The following is an 18,660-nucleotide window of genomic DNA, read 5'->3' on the forward strand; positions in this document are numbered from 1 at the left end:
TACAACTAATATACATAAGGAGGTTTGTTCTCAACACTTCAGCAAATGGTTTGGGGGCAGGGAATCAATTTCAGTTTTATGAGTTTCCTGTTAGTAAAAAAAACATGGATAGTCTAAAAACAGAACTCAAATTTAGTATTCCATACTATAATTACTCTTTACAGCTGTATCACTTGTCTACATTGAAAGAATTACTTCCACGTACAATCTAAAGTTTCCAAATGTAAGCCACAGCTGATGAAAAGGAAAAATTTTAAGGAAATGGGTAGCTATAGCCAAAGTTCTAGAACTGAGCAAGCCTTCTCCCCTACCTCAGTCTTCAAATGCTTCAGAGCTCAGATCAGTAATTCTTAATTCATAGCATGTGCACTGATGCATATCAAAGACAGAGATAAAGTGTGTTTGGACAATTGTGAAACGCAGCAAAACCAGGCCAAGAATGGCAAAACACTAAGTTAGAAATCTGCCTGTAATTAATATGATAAGTAATTTATCATATCAGAACATTCATTCAGAAAGACACAGTTCTACTCAGGACTTCAAGGTTTTATGTGACTACCAAGTCACCTTATTTTCCTCTAAATAACCTATTCACACATGTGGAAATCTCCATTATCTGCAACTGTTTGCCAAGAAAAATACCTTCGTGGTTCTGCAAGCCACAGAAAATACACAGAAATGAACAAGTAACAAACAATATTCATCAGTAAATGGATAACGGCTACCATAATAAAATCTCAAAAAAGAAACTGTCTCTGCTGCAGGGTTAGAGAGAAACAAGTAATTTTTTTTGTCAAGGGAAGAGCTGGCAATCCTCAAGATGTACAGTTGAGATCTCTATTCCACTACAAATTATCTACCCGGGTAATCTGTGCTCTTTCAAACCTAATTCTTGCTAAAGCCGAAATTTCAGCAGGTAAGAGGACAGACTACCTGTAAAAACATTTCTCTGTATCTTCCATTAAGCGAAGTCCTTTCATTTCTGCAACTATGGGTGTGTGGGCGGGGGAATATCAAAGCCTTGGACAGGTGATCGCTCTGAGAGAGCTACTGCTGAATTCTCCTTTGCATGTGAGACTTCTTTTCACCACCGAGTAAGAACACTTCACCTGCTTCAGTGTGCATACAGAAATACTTGCAAGTCCTACTTCGCCATATAACAAGGATCTGAAATGAATGCAGGCTGCCCGAGAAAAATGCCAGGTGTGGGATAAGGGATTGCTTATTAGTCTGCAAGTGCAGAATACAGAAGTATTTGCCAGTCTTGCTTTGTAGTAAAAGATTAAAAGATGTAAACTCTACTGGTTTTATAATCTCAAATGGTTTGCATGTCAGGTGAAAAAAAATCTGTCATTTGAAAACTAACAGAAGAAAAGTTACACAGAACATTTTCCCCTAAACAGTCCTTTCTGGTTTGTCTTTTTAAAATTACTTTTTAAACCAATTCATCTTTTGGAACTAAGTGATGCTTTCTGTGCTAGATACATGATACCCTTACTGGTCTCACCATCCAATAATTCACAAATAATTCTGATTGAAGGGACCTCTGGAAGTCACCTGTAGTTTGGTCTAACCTCACAGTCAAAGCAGAACCATCACCAAGAAGGTTGTATCTCCAAGGATAGGGAGACAGGGACACTACCACCACTGTGGAGAGCTTAAATGCTTACCCGCCCCCTCCACCTCTTTTTATTTTTACTATATCCATTACATTTACCTCCCCCAGTACCTAATTAGAATTTCTCTTCTGCAACTTGTGTTCACTGTCTCTTATTTTATCACTGTGCACCACCTCCAGGAAAAGTCTGGCTCTCTATACCCTCCTCATAGGCCGCTGAAGACAGCAGTACTATTTCTCCCTTAGCCTTCTATCTCTAAGGCTGAACAAATCCAGTTCTCTAAGCCTCTCCTTGTGCAAGATGTGCTCCAGAACACTAATCGTCTTAGTGACCATTTAGTATGCCAGTGTCCTTCCTGTATGAAAGCCAAAACTGGACACAGTATGTCAGGTGCGCTTCTAAGTGTTGAATAGAAAAGAATCACTTCTCTTGACCTTGCTAATACAACCCAGCACACAGTTGGTTTCTTACCATCGAGGACACACTGCTGACTCACATTCTACTTTTTCTTTGTTAGGACCTTCAGGTGTTTTCTCTGCAGAGCTACTTTCTAGCCAGAGAATGCCTGACCTATGCTACAGCACTGGGTTATTTTGCCCTAGGTGTAGTATTTTCCATTTACCTTTGTTGACTTTCAAGAGGTTTCTGTCAGATCGTTTTCTTCAGCCTACTGAGTGGTTCCTGAACAGCAGTCTTACCATCCAGAGGTATCAACCACTGAGCTCAGTTTAGGATCACCTGCAAATGTGCTGATGGTACATTCCATCCATTAACCAGGTCATTAATACAGATGTCAAACATTATCAGCCCCATCGTTGACTCCCATGGGGCACCATACTGTCCAGCTGCCAGGGACTGTGCATCGCTGACCATACCCAGCTCTGTATCAGTGACTCTGGCAATCCAGCTCTGGAATCCTTTTTTAAAAAAAAATGTGTTACCTTAAGAGTAGAATGAATAAGCATTTCTGTGCTTAGTGGTTCAGTGAGCAGGGAACTAATTACAGATATGTCTTCTGCAGAAGAACTGCAGCAGAAACCCCTAAATGAGCTACCCTCCTCTTCAGGTGTCTATATCGGTACAGCACGGCATTTTGCAGCCCATATTGACTCTGCAAGTCAAGCTCAAAGCTCTACCGGCAGCTTTACCAATGCTGCACTGGGGCTTTGAACTGGTTACAAATTGTGACACAAGTGAAGCTGCTGAGCATTGGTGCCACCTTAGTAATGCATTCTTGCAGGTATGTATGAGAAGTGCTAGAAAAAACACCTGTTTACTGTTAATCTTCTGACTGCAGTTAAAAAGCAAATGTTAACTCCTGACTACGGTGTAAACCAAATTTTAACAAAAGCGGCTCTGTACCTTATTAGATTACAAGCTTCTCTCTTAAATGCCAAGAATAGATATTTATTTTTTTTAATACTAAAAAAAGTCCCAAGAAACTAATCTATTTGCTATGGTAACTGTGCCACAGTACATACAACAATTACGACATTTGTTTTAATGTCAGAATGTGACATTTCAGAAAGAATACTGAAAAAGTATAATATACTTTTAGTTTAATTAAATGAAACATTCTCCTAGAACATTTCCTAGAACATCTGTGGCACCAGCACAGGCCACATAGACAGTAAGAAACTGGTTCATACAGAACCTTTGTAGTTACATTTAAAATACATTTCAGTATTTCTTGGATTATAATTGACATTTTTTCTCATTCATTAAAAAATGAGACCTAAAAGCCAGCCTCGTAAAAGATCCAAACTATCTGGACATACAGGACAGAATTTTAGGGAAAGGTGGAAATAACGAAAACATTAGGTAACATCACATTACAGTGTTATTGCTGTAGTTGAACACACTTTAAAATACTGGGGGGTTTCTCAACTGTCATGGTGTGGCACTTCAGGAGGGATCAAGAAAAAACCTGAAATATATATTTAAGTGAAGCAGTTTCTGTCTAGTGACAGTTAAATTACCAAAAAACAAAACAACAAACCAAACCCAGACAGAAAGAAGCTTCTTTTAAGCAGTTTCTACTGAATGATGAGGTGCTTGGAATTCTATCTGCCTAGGGATATTATAAGGATACCCTCACAGCATCAAAATATATACTTCATTTTGTAAGTGATCTGATGTTTACTTTTATTCCATTTCCAAAGAAACACTCTAAATTCACTTGCTGTAAAACCCAAAACACTTTATACAAGTTAATTAATAGCCTGACAAGCACATTACATACCTCCAGATCTGTATAATACTGTAAAATTTTCCATATACAGTGCTTCAGGGCACTGTAGTAATGAAAATAACATTTATCAAACTGCAAGTCATTATTTTAATTACACTAAATCAAAATACTAAAGCAAGAATGTATTTAATTTTATCAGTGGGAAGTTAAGAACACTGTTTTCCACACAAATTTATTATTCATCTGTTGTAGGCCAAGCTGGAAGAACCAGTAAATTAAGGTTTCTTGAACTTCTAATGCATTTAAAAAAACCCCACTCTTACAGCTTGCTCACATTTTTTTGGCAAAGGTATTTAAGGTTTGCATTTTCTAATCCAGTTATTGCCTGAGGCAATATTTATTTTTAACAGGTAAGAAAATTCATTCAGCTCCTTCCTGCAAATAAGCAGCTACAAAGTTTCAGGACTGTCATGATCCACATCAGGAAGTCTAATAGGCAGAAGTAACTAACATATTTAGCAAGGTCTGTGAAATGCTTTATAAATCTTGCCAAATTACTGTCTCTTCAAAAAAACCTATCTGTGTACTGTTCAGCATACTCAGCTGGAGTTGGGCAGTAAATTCTTGATATTCCATTTATACTAAACATGCTCCATAAATTAAGGCTTGTAAGTAGGATTATATGAAGAATCCTGCACCACCACCCCCAGTTGCTGTTCTTGAAGAGTACAAACCATTGTTTATCCTCGGCAGAGACAAATACTATGCCTCTTCGTCCTTATGCCAGCTGAGCTGAGAGCTGAAGCAGGACTAACAGCAAATAAAAAGCCCCCGGGAACAAGCTACACAACAAGACTGTAATAAAGCAGGACAAAACCCCAGGTGCTTTCAATTTGAATTCACCATAAGACACATGCACAAACCAGCACTTGCAATTCAGCTACACCTCACACTTCACTGGGCAAGTTGGTTCCTTCCTAAAGTACTTTAAGTAAGTTTTGAAGCTCCTTGTTTTAAACCATATTTATGCATTTTGCGCAATGGGTAAAATGCAGATGTAGCATCTTGTATGAAACAAAAAACTGAAACCCTGTATTTGCATGCATGAAGCATGGCAAGTTGCCTTCATTAAACACTACCGCACCTTATGTAATTAGACAGATGGTTAGCTGGTTAAGTCTTATATACATACTAAGTCTTAAGATACATACTTTTCAAAAGTTCATCAGTATCTTGTAATTTTAATGACAGTATATAATCATAACCTTCCTCTGTCAGATGAGGGAAAAACCACACAAGAGATTGATACAGATATTGTTATGCAATAGCCAAATACTAGATGCTATAAGAGCTGATTATCAATCTTGGCAATCACAAAGCTCAAATACAGATAGTACTCAGTCTAAGTAAGACTTGTATACCAGCTAAATACCATGGATTAGTGATTGAGTTCTTAGAATGCAATAAAGATTACACAGACACTTCACAGTGAAGTTGCAGTTAAGCACAGTATATACTGAATTTGAACGAGAAAGCGATCTGCAACAGGCAAAATTTGTTCTGGTCTGTGTCTAGATAACACATGTTCAAGGTCTCATGCTGACTCTAAAATGCAACTGTTACATCCATTACCTTCTCACCCTCCCCTACTTCTAATGATAGTATTTCCTTAAGAAATACCAGCATGTATTTAGCATGTTTAGCAGCTCAGTAGAGTTGTATACTTTTATTTTTCTTTCCTCCCTTCCCCCCAGCCCCTCCTCCTTAGAATTGTCTTGGGGGAGGGCAGCATAACATTTAATAACACGTGCTGAGCAACACAGAGCTTTCCCAGGGTATGTTACAAAACAAGAGACTACATGACCTGCTCAAGGTTACAGAAGGTTACAGAATGACTCCATTGCTCACTCTGAATTAAAAACTGGTATCCTTCTGACTCCTCCTGTATTTTCACTAATAAAATAATACCAGTACTGAACATTTGCACAGCTCCTTTCATCACAGCATGTCAAAGGCCTTTATAAATATTAATTAAGCATTGCAACAACACTAAGAAGTATGTACAACTTAATTCTGCACATGAGTAAACCCATGCAATAAATAACCTATGTTCAGTCATAGGACAAGTCAGCAGTATGGAGAATAAATGGCTCTTGCTATTAAGGAGCACTCCATTAGAAACAAGGACAGAATTAATACTCCAAATGTGATGTGAACAGCCCTTGATCGCTAATACATTAATATAAAGTTTAGGTCACACTCAGTCCTGCAAAGATTGCACTAAATTTCAGGCAGCATTCTCATGAAGACACCAAGTTTGGCTTCCTCCAAAGACAGAAAACAGTTCTCATGAGATTTTTATTAAAATTCTGGTTTTGTCGTCTAGTAACTTTCTTCAGAGAAGACAGATATGAGTGTGATATTCTTTGGTACTTTTACAAAATTAACAAGTAATATCAAGCTGGGACACAATTCAAATACGAATTCAGATCCCACAAATGAAAGCAAGTTGCTTGTTAACAGTCACGTACTCCAGTAATTAAGGAATCAAAACACCAATTTCTTTGAAGAATTAAATATCCATTCTCAAAAAAAAGTAACCTTTACAAGTCCAAAATGATTGTTTTCAGCAAACTCTACTGTAGTCATCAACTTCAGTGATTTTACAACTTAATATAACATGTTCACACTTGACTGCTACAAACATTACTCCTTTACAGTTATTTACTCTTTCCAATGACCACAACTATAAGACACTGTAACACTCAGTTCTAGTGTGAAAGCCAACCATGCTAAAACATACCAAAGCTGATCTGCTTCTATGTGCTGCCATATTTGCAGACTTTAATGATAGAAGTTCAAATACATTTTTTTTTTTAACTTAAATGCCTGTTAACCTAACAAAAAGACCCCAAAGGTGACAAGCACTGAACTCCTGCAAAATTTCCCTTTTAAGTTCAGTTTGAGAATCTGATGTTAATACAACAGCAAAAATTACTTTTGCTTTGGAGAAAGACTACTGTTTTCTACATAAGACAAAATCAAGTTGCACTAAAAACATTTACAGATTCACTTTACAGTGAACCCTGTGTTAGAAAAGAGGACATTGTTGTTACAATGTTGATAAAGAAATTAAATGAAAAATTGTGTAATTCATATTTCAAGCCTAGCAGCTTTTTGGGGGTTTTGTTAGGTTTTTTTTTAACCAGCTCAAGCACAGTTTTATTTCCCACCAAAATAACAGATTCAGTGAAGGCTGACACAGAGTTCACCAAATAAAAAACGGGGTTTTGTTTTGTGGGGTTTTTTTGGTTTTTTTTTTTATTTTTTTAAAAATTACATTGTATGTTTTTCTTCTATGTAATGAAGGCCTGGATCTAATCAGGTTTTTTGTGTTTGTTTTACCCTTTCAAAGGTCGTAATCTGGCTGTAGCAACTTACTCTGGGTGATGAAGGTATGTATCGCTATTATAATTTTATCTCAGGTTTTCTTACAGCACAAAACCAGAGCACAATTCAGTATCTGATATACAGCTTTCATCACATGAAGCAATTGTTCTTCCCTCTTACATGGGACAACAGCTAGTTAACATAGTTTATGTTATCATTCAAGCATTACGTCTTCAATAGAGGACAGATGAGATTTAACAGGTAGGCTTCAATAAATGGTGTTCCACCCCCCACTCCCAGTTAATTCTTTGGAAATCAACAGCCCCAAAGTTGCTGAGTTCTGGGTTAACTAGTCACCCAGCCTTCAACACAACGATCTTGAAGATCCTAATCAATTCATTGCCACTTAGAAGTAAGACCAAGTTCAAGATCAAATAGTGCCGAGATGTTTCCAAACGTACTTGGAACCAAAGAGGGAGCAACCTGTTAAGTCTGCAGCCACAGAACCTTTACATCAACAGCAGCAGTAGTGTATGGTCTCCAGACAAACTGATCTAATACAGACACAACCATCAGGCAAGTAACTCTCCAAAACTAGAAAAGCACAGATACGTCATCCTTCTGCTACACCACAGTATTTCCAAGTTCATGCTTTGGTTCTAATGATAAGTCAAAAACATTTTTTCAGTGCACTTAGTTCTCAACAGAGTTTTACTATATACACAAAGCTGCTCATTCCTAGCTTTTATCTAGTATTATGTAGACATGGATATCCCATGCAAAATGTGTAATTGTGTTGCAGCATATTCTCACATTTTTAAGAGACACTGTGAGCCACGGAGGACCATATGTATACTAAGAAAGGAATCAGAACTATACTGTTACAGATCATGGTTGTACTGAAGGTCATCAAAATTCCACTGCAGACAACAGTGAAGTTAGGACCTGCCATACCAGTAATACAGAGATACAGCAAATACTGTATCACTAAACCACCCTATTTTATAAGGCTACTATTCAATATGTGTTGCTTACAGGGTAATTACATGATGATGATGATAACCTAAAATCTAGTGGAACAGCAATGCAAAATTTTAAGCCAGGTGTTTCAGAACAAAAAAGCTTAAATACATTTAGCACTTTAAGGGTATTAAACAGACTGTCCTGTCACACATCAACTTTGGCATGCATTTTAAGACATACTCTTTACAATATATAAACTAACATAAACCTCCTCCCTACCTACTTCTGTGTGAAGATTTAAATGGTGATAAAAATTATCTTGATAAATTAGATAAGCTGTCTCCTTAAAACAGCTTTTAGAATCAGATGCACACCACCATTCATGTGAGGGAGTGGTATTTGTAAGATGTATACATGGCATTAAAAGTGACTGATTTTATTAACAGACCATGCCCTACTGCTCTGTGCCTTGCACCTGCTGTTAAGGCAGATAGGCAGGAATCAGGTCTCATCCAGGCTTCAACGATGATGAGAGCCTGCAGACCTTGCTTAAGAAATAAGTAAATCAGAAGTGCATTAAGTCCTCTCCTTGCTGCATCGTTACATTCTGAAGGCCGAAACATGAGACTCACAGGCATAAAATATAAGTGAATAAAAGAAAGGTGTGGGTTTTACTATGGAATTTGATGTGTTCTCAATCAATAAAGAAAACTGAACTCTATCCTAGTGCAGTTTGCTCACAGGAGAGAGATATGCTAGGCTAGGATTCTACTTTTAAAACAGGAAGACCTCAGGGCACTGAAAAACAACTGCGTTTGACTCTTAGGGAACCTTCAAATCTGTTGAACACACTGAGCCTTTGCAGAGCCTGGTACAGAGGTGCGTGTTTGCCAGATGCATGATTCTCACCCTTCTTACTGCAGCCAGCTGTCCATCCTTTTCATTAGTCATTTTTCATTCAAAAGTGAGATCAATGAATTATTATTCAAAACATCTCAACTCAATATTCCATGTCACAACTTGTGACTAATTAAGATGTAAGCTGAAATTATTCATTGGCACATAGAATGAAAACCAGAGAATTTTAAAGAAACTGCGTGTAGGAAACAGGAAAAATGAAAACAACAACATAATACAAGAGCAAGACGTGACTTGTTTTGAACTACAAGAAACTAATAATCCTTCCTCATGCAGCTACTTAAGCAGCCAAAAAATTCAAAGCCTCTCCAAACTTGTCTCCTCATACAGTCAATTCAGTTTTGAGGATATCATTTTGATCAGGTAATAGTTTTCTTGGAATGACAAAGACCTCAAAATGGCCAAATACCCTCATCGAGGCATGCAGTGTCTATAAACACCACTTGCACTCTTAATTACCTACAACATTATTTTTTCCTGTCTGCAACTGTGAATCCTTCATTCATACAGGATGATGATCACTGTCCTGAATTAACAGTACCATACCAACGTTCTCTGGAACCCAGTGGTTTTCTATTTGCCCAAGATACTGTCAAAAACAGTGGGGGGAACACGAACAACCAAGACATAATAGTGAGTAGAAGTTGCATTGCTATACACTTTCCTAAGTTTCAAAGACTTGAAACTGCTGCTGTTTTTGAGGAACAATTACTTGCAGAACGCTTGATTTGACATTAGCTGTGCACCCTTCTTTCTTTGTGAAGGGCAAATTCTTAAAAATTTCAAAGGCCAGCATTAAATTTTTAAGTACATTATATCACAGGTCTATGATTTATGGTATGACTGCATACGTGTCAAGGAAAATTCCTTCCGTTTTAGGAATCTCCGAGGAAAACATGTATAATGTACTTCAGAAAGCTAGTAAAAATTAGTTTCCACATATAGCAAAGAAAAAAACTTCGCCCCCTTTTATTAATGTCTCCAAGCACAATGAATTGGCACGTAATGTTTGTACAAAAGTGTAAATGTGCCTCACTATTTGAAAGTTTGCTGCATCATTTCTCCTCATGTTTTTAATTACTTGCTTCCATTAACTGGAAAGATGGAGAAACCCCAGAATTTCTAAGTAAACATCTTATTACTTCTTTTTGTTTGTGGGGTGGGGATTTTGTTGGGGTTTTTATTGGGGGTAGTGGTGGTGGTGCTGTCGAGTTTTTAATATTTTTAACTTTGGTTTTGGCAAGCTATGCTTGGAAAGATGAAAGAGACAGCTGTCAGTTCTCCATAGGAAGCATTATCAGGAAGGATATTAGAAGTTCAGTCAAGAGCTTTGTAGGGTCACAGAAAACTGCAACTGCCAAATGATAAGCACATTTTTAAAGAGAGACCACTCTGGGTATAATCAGGTTAACACCACGGTTAACACTAGAGATACAGTAAGAACTTAAGCAGGAATTTACTAGAACCATGGAACAAAACCATCACAAGTAGCAGCCACTGTGTTACAATACAGTACTGTCACCCTAAATTGCATGTCTTCCTGATTTAAGCGGGAAAACATAAGCCTTTGCTAAACACAGTAGTGAATCTTACCTGTAATCTGTGCAGGTGACCTGAGACACCCATATAGCAGTAACTTAAAAAAAAAAAGTAAAAATCTCTCTTCTTCATTCCAGAAGGAATGGAAAAGCATGGAAAACAGCATACTGCAGGCCATACGATCATACCTGTTTAACAATCTATTTAAAATTAACTAGCCACAGTAGTTATGAGGCAGAAACAAAAGAACCTCTAAGAAACTGTCCATTAATACACAGAGACGACTGCCACCTCTCACATTCAATAATCTGATAAGCTATTTTTGATTCATCCATTTTTACAGTCCTGATGCTGTGCACCATTCCCTAGCTGCATTTTTAAAAAGTTAACTTTATTTCATGCCTTCTGGAAATAAAGCATAGATTAAACCACCTAGTCTAGACACGAAACTCTTACTAATTGCTAAGTAAACAATCATTTCCTTACTTCTTAAACAAAGACATTAGAAAGTTTATGTGAAAAGTGTTCACTCTGTCCTCAGGCATTTGTCTAAACTAAGGATAGTCTCCCACCAGGGAAAGAATTTCTTTTAACTATGCTGCTACTTTTGTGGAATTTTGTCTGCCCAATCTCGGCAGCCACTCATCTGAGAAATTTTTCTATTTGTACTGAGTGAAGAAGACAAGAGTTTTGAAATCCTGATTGAGGGTTATCATTCCTTGTCTCTTTCCAGGAATGACAGTTTACAGATTAAGTGATTAATTTCACTTGCTGCTTATGTCATTCACAAATACAGCACCAGATCAATTTCTAACTCCAATCCCATTTAAGTATCTCTTGCTTTTTAATACGGTAGCTTAAGATAACATAGAGTTTTTTTAAAGTAGTAAATAATCAATCTGAGGACTGGATATATGTTTCACTTGAAAAATCTAGTGTCCACTCATACCCAAGAAGCAATAAGGATATATTTTTAAATTAATATACATTACCATCAAAGCAAAAATTTCTCTCATAAACTAAGTCAGCTCTATGATATCTTTATTCCAAAAAGCTTTCATTCTTTCACATGTAAATTCACATCAGAAAGTTGCTTCAACATACAAAAATTCTAAGATGACAGGAAGTTGCAAACCACATATAAAATGGCTATGGTTAATCTTCCAGACATGCACCACTTTTTCTGCTATGGAAGAGTAAAACAAATAAATAAAACTAGGTAATCCAGAGAAGAAACCAAAATGGCGAAACTGCTGCACTGCCACCTAAGAGGTTACAAAAAGCACCACCACAATGGTAAACAGAGAATAAAAAATTTAAGTGGCAAGGGAAAAACTGAGGTGGAAATCATTGTGATATAACTGAAATTTACCATTTAACACATTTCTACAGTTCCAAGATTAAGTTAGTTTGTCTTGTTAAATTCTCAACCCAAATAATGTTTGCTGCTTTTAGGAAATTTTTGCCTTCCTGCATTATGGAAGAGTAACAGCTTATTTTTAATGAAAACCATTTACTTCTCCTGTTCAACAATGATGTCATAAGACACAAAGAAATGCAGAAAACTTACAGAGATTGTAAATTTCAATGAGAAACAGACTTTTTTACTTCTGGGTAGCTAACAACATGTACTTTTTTTCAACTTCAGTCCTAACAGAGGAATAGCTACATCAAAACAATTTAAAGCATGCAGCATATAGAGTCACATACGTTCTTCCCATTTCCAGTGACAAAAAATAATTTTTACCTCTGCGGACAGTAGATCTGAAAACAGATCCTCCTGTCTTTAATTAACAGCTACCTCTTCCTTATCTACCACAGATCAATTCTGTAAATGTGTGGAACACAGCAGTTTCATTTTTTAGACACTATGCAAAACCAGTGTATAATACACGACAAGAATGTGACATATTCACTGTTCCACAAATATCGGCATTTGTGATCTATTCAGTTAAACCTCCTCCTCTATCCTCTTTAAGAAAGGTAGCTCTGCATAAAGACAGGTCAACTCTTTGCTGCTATATAAAGTTGAAGGTTAAAATGTGTAAGCTGATGTGGGAGACTATTTCCTGCTGAAAGAAAAGCCCTTTAAACACTACAACCTCAAATCTAATTTGTCAGCTTATTGATGCTTCCATGCATACCGTCAGCGCAAAGTATCTATTTTACTATGAAGCCAATGCATTGAAAAAATGATCAATGCTACCTAGCAAAAAGATTAGCATGACCTTATAGTAAAAATGATGCAGAATTCAATCACTCACATAAGCATTTAAAATTCCAAATTTCAGGTGAAGGACCAGACCTTCAGCTTTAATCAAAATCATCCGCTATGCTGGAAGTGCCAGCTGGACTTACGGTAGTAAGTACAATTTACATGTGGCTGACTTAAATGGGGAAGCGTACTAAGAGTCACCAACTCTTTCATTATGCTCTTTACAAAGAGTATCGGGGGGAAAAAAAACAAATACATTGGACACTACTGGAAACAAATCCTTAGTTAAACTGGCCTTTGATAAGCTTGCTCTTAACTAACATGCTGTTTTAAAGAGAGGAAAGATGAACTTTATTCTGCCACTGCAGCTGCCTCTACCAACTTAAATCAGGGGCAACACAGCTCAGAATTAAACAAGTTCAGCCTGTCTCCCACTCGCTGTCACAAGAATCTAGTCCATAGTGCTGTTTCGGGTGGTGACTGGGTAGCAACTCTGAACTCAGCCACTCATCACTATATGGTTACAGTGTTTCTGGAAGACCTGCTGCTAAGAACTATACAATTAGTTCTTCGCAATTTAATTACAACATATTACCAGCTGTAATAGGTGAATAAAGCAAGAACTGCCACAACAATGTCAATCTCTATAAAGAGGTCCAGGCCTGTGCAACAAAGTTGACAAACATCCAGTTTAAGTCTCTCCTGAAGCCACAACCCAAGGGAATAGGGACTTGTAAACAAACAGCTGAAACTGAAACGGAAAGTCAGAAAGCATTTTTCATCTGTCTCGGTCAGCAGGGTGCATAAAAAAAAAATATAAAAAAATATAAAAGTAGATCACTGTAATGCTCAAATTAATTATTCTGATTTTTGTTAACTACCAATGAAATTTTTAGATGCAGCCTCAAAGTGCACACCACTCAGTAATGATTTGTTCCAAATAGTGAAATACAGTCACACTGCACACACCAGGAGACACTGGGGCACTGTTGCAGAGTCAGGGAGAAAAGAGAAAGGAGGGCTTAAGTGCTTCAACCCCTCAGAAGTGAAATATTTTATTGTTAAGTTTTCAATACCGGTATTTCTTTTTGGAGCTATTTAACTTTTTTTTAACAGACAAAATGAAAATTACTTCCTGGCAAAACACTGAGGTGTTTTTTGTTTATTTGTTTTGGGTTTTTAGTTTGTTTTCTCTAGCTACATTCCATGTTAGTAATTTAGGAAAATAACCTTACTACACACTTGCATAGGGCCTCAGTTAGCAAGAAATGGTACACAGATAAAGCAAATGTACCTGTGGAAAAAAACCCAAACCCTTCTTTGCTGCTACAGCTTGGAACTAATGACATTTTCCCTGGTAAAGGAAGTCCCTTTTACTGTGAAAATGGATTTATTAATCCCTGCCAGATTTTTGACAATACAGAAAATTAACTCATAATGGTGATGCTCACTCTATGACAATATTTTAGATCAAAACCTCTTCCCAAATGGAATTCCTCAAAAAACCAAAATTGTCCACACACTCAACAAAAGCTACTCAAAGTTAAGTTTTTACTTCAGGAAGAAAATACCAGTCAGCAAACCTACAGCAGGTTCCCTCTCTTCTTTCATACTGCACTGAAGGATAACAATGTTTAAAGCCTCATAAAAAACTTGACAAGTGTTAAATATAAAACGTGAATTTCTGTTTAATGAACAGTTACTTCAGGAAGATTGCCTCTGAACTAGGTTTTCACTTTATTTTAAAACATCAAAGAAAATTATGTACTTTTCAGGGTGTTTTTTTTTTAAATAACATCACTGTTTCTTCAGGTAGTAGGCAGAGCAGCTTCATGCAGAGCAGTTCTTAAGCCCCAAATTCCTCTACCCTCAACAAAAGCCCTCAGCCTGACCTCAAGACTCTGACTGCACTAGAATTTGCTAGAATTTATGACCCAGCTACATTAACCATACTCCTTGGTAAGTGGAAATCCACAACTGCTGAATGGAAGTTTTAACACAGAAGAGAACTCTCAGCATTTGAAACTGAGAAAGGTGAAATACCCAATTCCATCTTTTTACCCACATTATAATTTTAGTTAAATCGGCTTTGTTCCCGTAAAGCCATAAAGGAAAAAGAAAAGCATCATTTTGTTCACAATTCAATACAGCTGTAAATTCAATACAGCTGTCTATGACTGGCTTCAGCCCCAGGCCAGAAGCCAGGAACTTCTGAGTTCAAGTCTGGCTCTGCCATTTACTTTCTGTGTGGCCTTCAGAGAGCCTCTGAATTTCTCTGTGGCTCCTCTTCAATCTGTACACTTACCTTACAGAGTGACACTTGCTTTGTTTGTGCAGGCTCTTCCCAAATAAAAAACTTGAATTGACTTTGAGAGCAATTTTTACTACTGCTGTAATGCTTAAGGCGCGCTAAGAAGTCTCCACATGTCAGCTGATACATGATGGTTTTTAACTGCATTGACTGCCAACATGCGCATACTACATATATGCATATATATATGATACACAAAGATCAAAAGATGCAGTTAAGTTGGAATAGATAATTATTTCAAAGTTTGTTAAAAAACAGGATGAAAAAGTGAAATCATCAAGTTATCTGCTATAATTAAACTTACAAGGCAGAACAACCTACAACCTTGGTTTTGTTACCCCACTGAGCCAGTGATTAAGTTTTTAACAGCTTAACATTAAATGCATAGGGCATCCAATGCTCAAGCTACAACATTACAACTAATATTTTAGAATATTACTTTTAACAATAGAAAAATGGCCTAGAAATGTGAAGGGGAAAGAGGACTTAAGCTTAACCAAGTTACCTAACACTAACTGAAACCTCATTTAAATTTTCTTCAGAAAAAGATCAAGGGAAGTTGTGTTAACGTAAGCTGACCATATACTTCCAAGTCTATTGTAGAAGAGTTTCACTTCACAATATCTAGACTGAAGAAGAATGTAATGGAGGCCGACACTAGCTAACCTCAACTTTTCCTAACTGCAGTGATCCAATCATGCAAATACAGTTCACCTTTACAACAGTATATGCTGCCTTTAAATCAAGCCAGGGAAGAAAACCTGTCCCCAAAACTTTATCAAGACAGGCCCACTTTCCAAAAATCAACCCGTTTAGTTATTCTTGGCCTAACCATAGCTTTATGGTACATTGAGCTGTCAGTGTAATAAATCCTAAATTCTCAAAGTTTAGCCTCCACCTTCTTCTGCCTTTTTCATCTTGTTTCACCTAAAATCTGCTAAGAACACACTTCCAACAGTTTTTCTGTAGCAGGACATAGGAATTATTTGTAGAAAGTAGTAAACAAAGCAAAACCGTCTCTCCCAATTAACTATACAGCAGATTAAATTAATTCAGAATAATGTGTTATTTTGTGATAAAAGCAAATCACTCAGGGACTTAATCTGAAACAGGCATTCCAGAATAGCTACCACGCAAAGGTGGTGGTTAAATGCAAATTCAGATAGCTTTTGCACAAGGACGACTAAACTGGTTCAACATACTGAAAAACTGCCTGCATGCAAGACTTAAGGTTTTCTCCCATCCCAAGTAATTTACTAAAACTTTCCACTGTAATTCAGCATTTTTCAAAATCTATTTGCTGATTAAACCCTAGAAAGCTAGAGAAATACCATCATGTAGTAGTACATCTAAACAACTTATTAGGAAGATTACATCTTTACCCAGATGAGATTACATTTCTAGTTTCCTACATCACACTACCATCAGCATGTTTCCGTCAGACGAAGCAGTTGTGAATACTACAGCAAGGCCATCATATTGGTTAGCAAGCATTCCTACCCGGGTAATCTAGATCTGCTCCAAATTGAATTACAGGACACAGGTAAAGACAAAATAAAACAAAAATAACCCTAATGCCTTGTCCACTTTCTCTCTCAGCATTGTTTGGTCTGGTTGAGATGTGTCAAACAGATAACCTGAACATTACCTGCAAAGGAACAGAAAATTTATTTGACTCTAATGCAAAACTATTTAATTTAAAATCCCCATTAACATTGCTGTAACTGACTTCTGTAGCATCAGCTGGAGCCTTCTTTTACACTAGGTTAAAAAAAAGCTTTTGGGGTTTTACTTCAGTTTGACCAAGATTTTTTTACAGGCAATTTGAACCTAGCCAACATTTAGATTCCAACCAGTGCACGTGAACCTGTAATGACACCCACAAAGAAAAACAGAGCCAGGTACAGAATGACAAACGTAAAACCTAAACAGGATATCCTCTATTTCCATGTACTACATTTAAAATCAGTTTTAAATAATTGTATTTTTTTAATTTATTTTTTAGTATTTAACATAGAAGCTCCCTTGAATAAAATAGTGGGGTAATAACACTAACAGTACCCAAGTAAAGCCTAACAGAATATAATAGGTTTATTTTTGTAGTCTTAACTAGACTACAGAAGAATACATTTTGAAAAATTCACATGGAGATCACGATCTAATTGCTTTTTTCTGTTTTGCAGGACCACCAGTTTTTGATGCACAAATGAATAAAACAGGAAAGGATGTTAGCTAAGTTTCAGTTCCTTCCACCCTCTCCTGCCCTGCATACAGAAGACATCCATTTTCATTTTTATTGCCTTCAAACTCTCTCCAGTAAAATAGCCTGGAAAAAATTCAGCAAGCATTGCCAGATTAGAATTTCCAAGCATTGAAATACCAAAATCCACTTGTATGTTGTGAAAGAATTATCCTCCCTATAAATTGTTCAGGAAAGGCCGAGCATAGACATGCTGTATATTTAGCTGGCAAAGTGACGTATCGGAGTGTATCAGTCTCACTTCAGTTGATGAAGTTCTCAGTAGTAGTCATGCTCTTGCCAAAGAAAGCTGTTTTGCAGACAAGTCTAGAATATCAACACTGAATTAAAACCATGTGTTTTAAATCAGACCCTGAATCTAGCATGATTGCTCAACTGAAATTATATACAATTAAAAATATAAATGCTAATACAGAACCTGCAACAAAAACATGCATGCTGCTACATTAGGACTCTAATATTAAAGTTGCAATGTCTTCTACTACACACAGTAAAATTTAAACCAGGGAAAAAAAGTGGAAGAACGTGGAGCACTTATTTTAAGGAAGGTTTAAATAACAAGAACATGGTGTCCTGGAGAACTGAATGGTTCAGGCATAACCAAGTTCACAAATGAAGACTGAACCATGATGACAACACATTTGTGTATATTTGCCACAGAGCACATGTAAAACGGGACAATTGAGCTCAACTCTAATTAATGGTTAAGTGGCATTTACAGAATATGTATGTAACCTTTCCTGTTTTGATATAGGTCAACTAGCCCCAAAAGTTCAAAATCTGCAACAGCTATGGTGCGTACATGCTTAAAAAAAATAAATTCCTGCAGTCTCACTGCAGCTGAAGTTTTTCATGTGCGCACAGGCTGTACTCAAGAGCCACTATGAAATCAGATGGACAGCTTATGATTGTGCTGTTTAACAAATGCCATGCTTAAGGAAGGGGAAAAAAACCCCAACAAACCAAAAGCTGAGAATATTAGGAGTAATTGTTCCACTGTTTCATTTTTCTAAAAAATACTCGTTCTCTTGATTCAGAAATTAAGACATTCTGTTCAAGTTCAAATCAGTTCTTGGGTTCAGCTGTTAGACCCAGATCTGTACTTCAGGAAGCCCAAACTCTGCATCTACTGAAAACACTGGGAAAGATGAGCACCCTCCCCTTATTTCATAATTTAAGCTTGCATGGTGGGGTTTGGTATATTCTTAAGGATTTAAAGAGAATGGCCACCCTCATTGAAAAATACTCATGCCT

At 36.9% G+C, this 18,660-nt stretch overlaps 1 protein-coding gene and 1 long non-coding RNA gene across 18 annotated transcripts in view; one reads left to right on the forward strand and one right to left on the reverse strand.

Annotated features, from left to right (window-relative positions):
* TNRC6B (trinucleotide repeat containing adaptor 6B) overlaps positions 1-18,660 on the reverse strand; it is a 141,490-nt gene that overhangs the window by 54,723 nt on the left and 68,107 nt on the right. The gene's annotated exons all lie outside the window — the stretch shown is intronic.
* Positions 2,245-18,350, forward strand: LOC119148742. Of its 4 annotated transcripts, XR_005104476.1 has the most exons (7): positions 2,245-2,859; positions 7,226-7,265; positions 9,592-9,714; positions 12,912-12,982; positions 14,648-14,794; positions 16,966-17,047; positions 17,330-18,350. It is a non-coding gene; the product is annotated as an uncharacterized LOC119148742 (long non-coding RNA). The 4 variants fall into 4 exon arrangements; XR_005104478.1 differs by lacking the exon at positions 16,966-17,047; XR_005104475.1 differs by lacking the exons at positions 16,966-17,047; positions 17,330-18,350 and having other exon boundaries at positions 14,648-15,201.

Source organism: Falco rusticolus, chromosome 5, assembly GCF_015220075.1.
Source record: "Falco rusticolus isolate bFalRus1 chromosome 5, bFalRus1.pri, whole genome shotgun sequence".
Classification (NCBI taxonomy): Eukaryota; Metazoa; Chordata; class Aves; order Falconiformes; family Falconidae; genus Falco; species Falco rusticolus.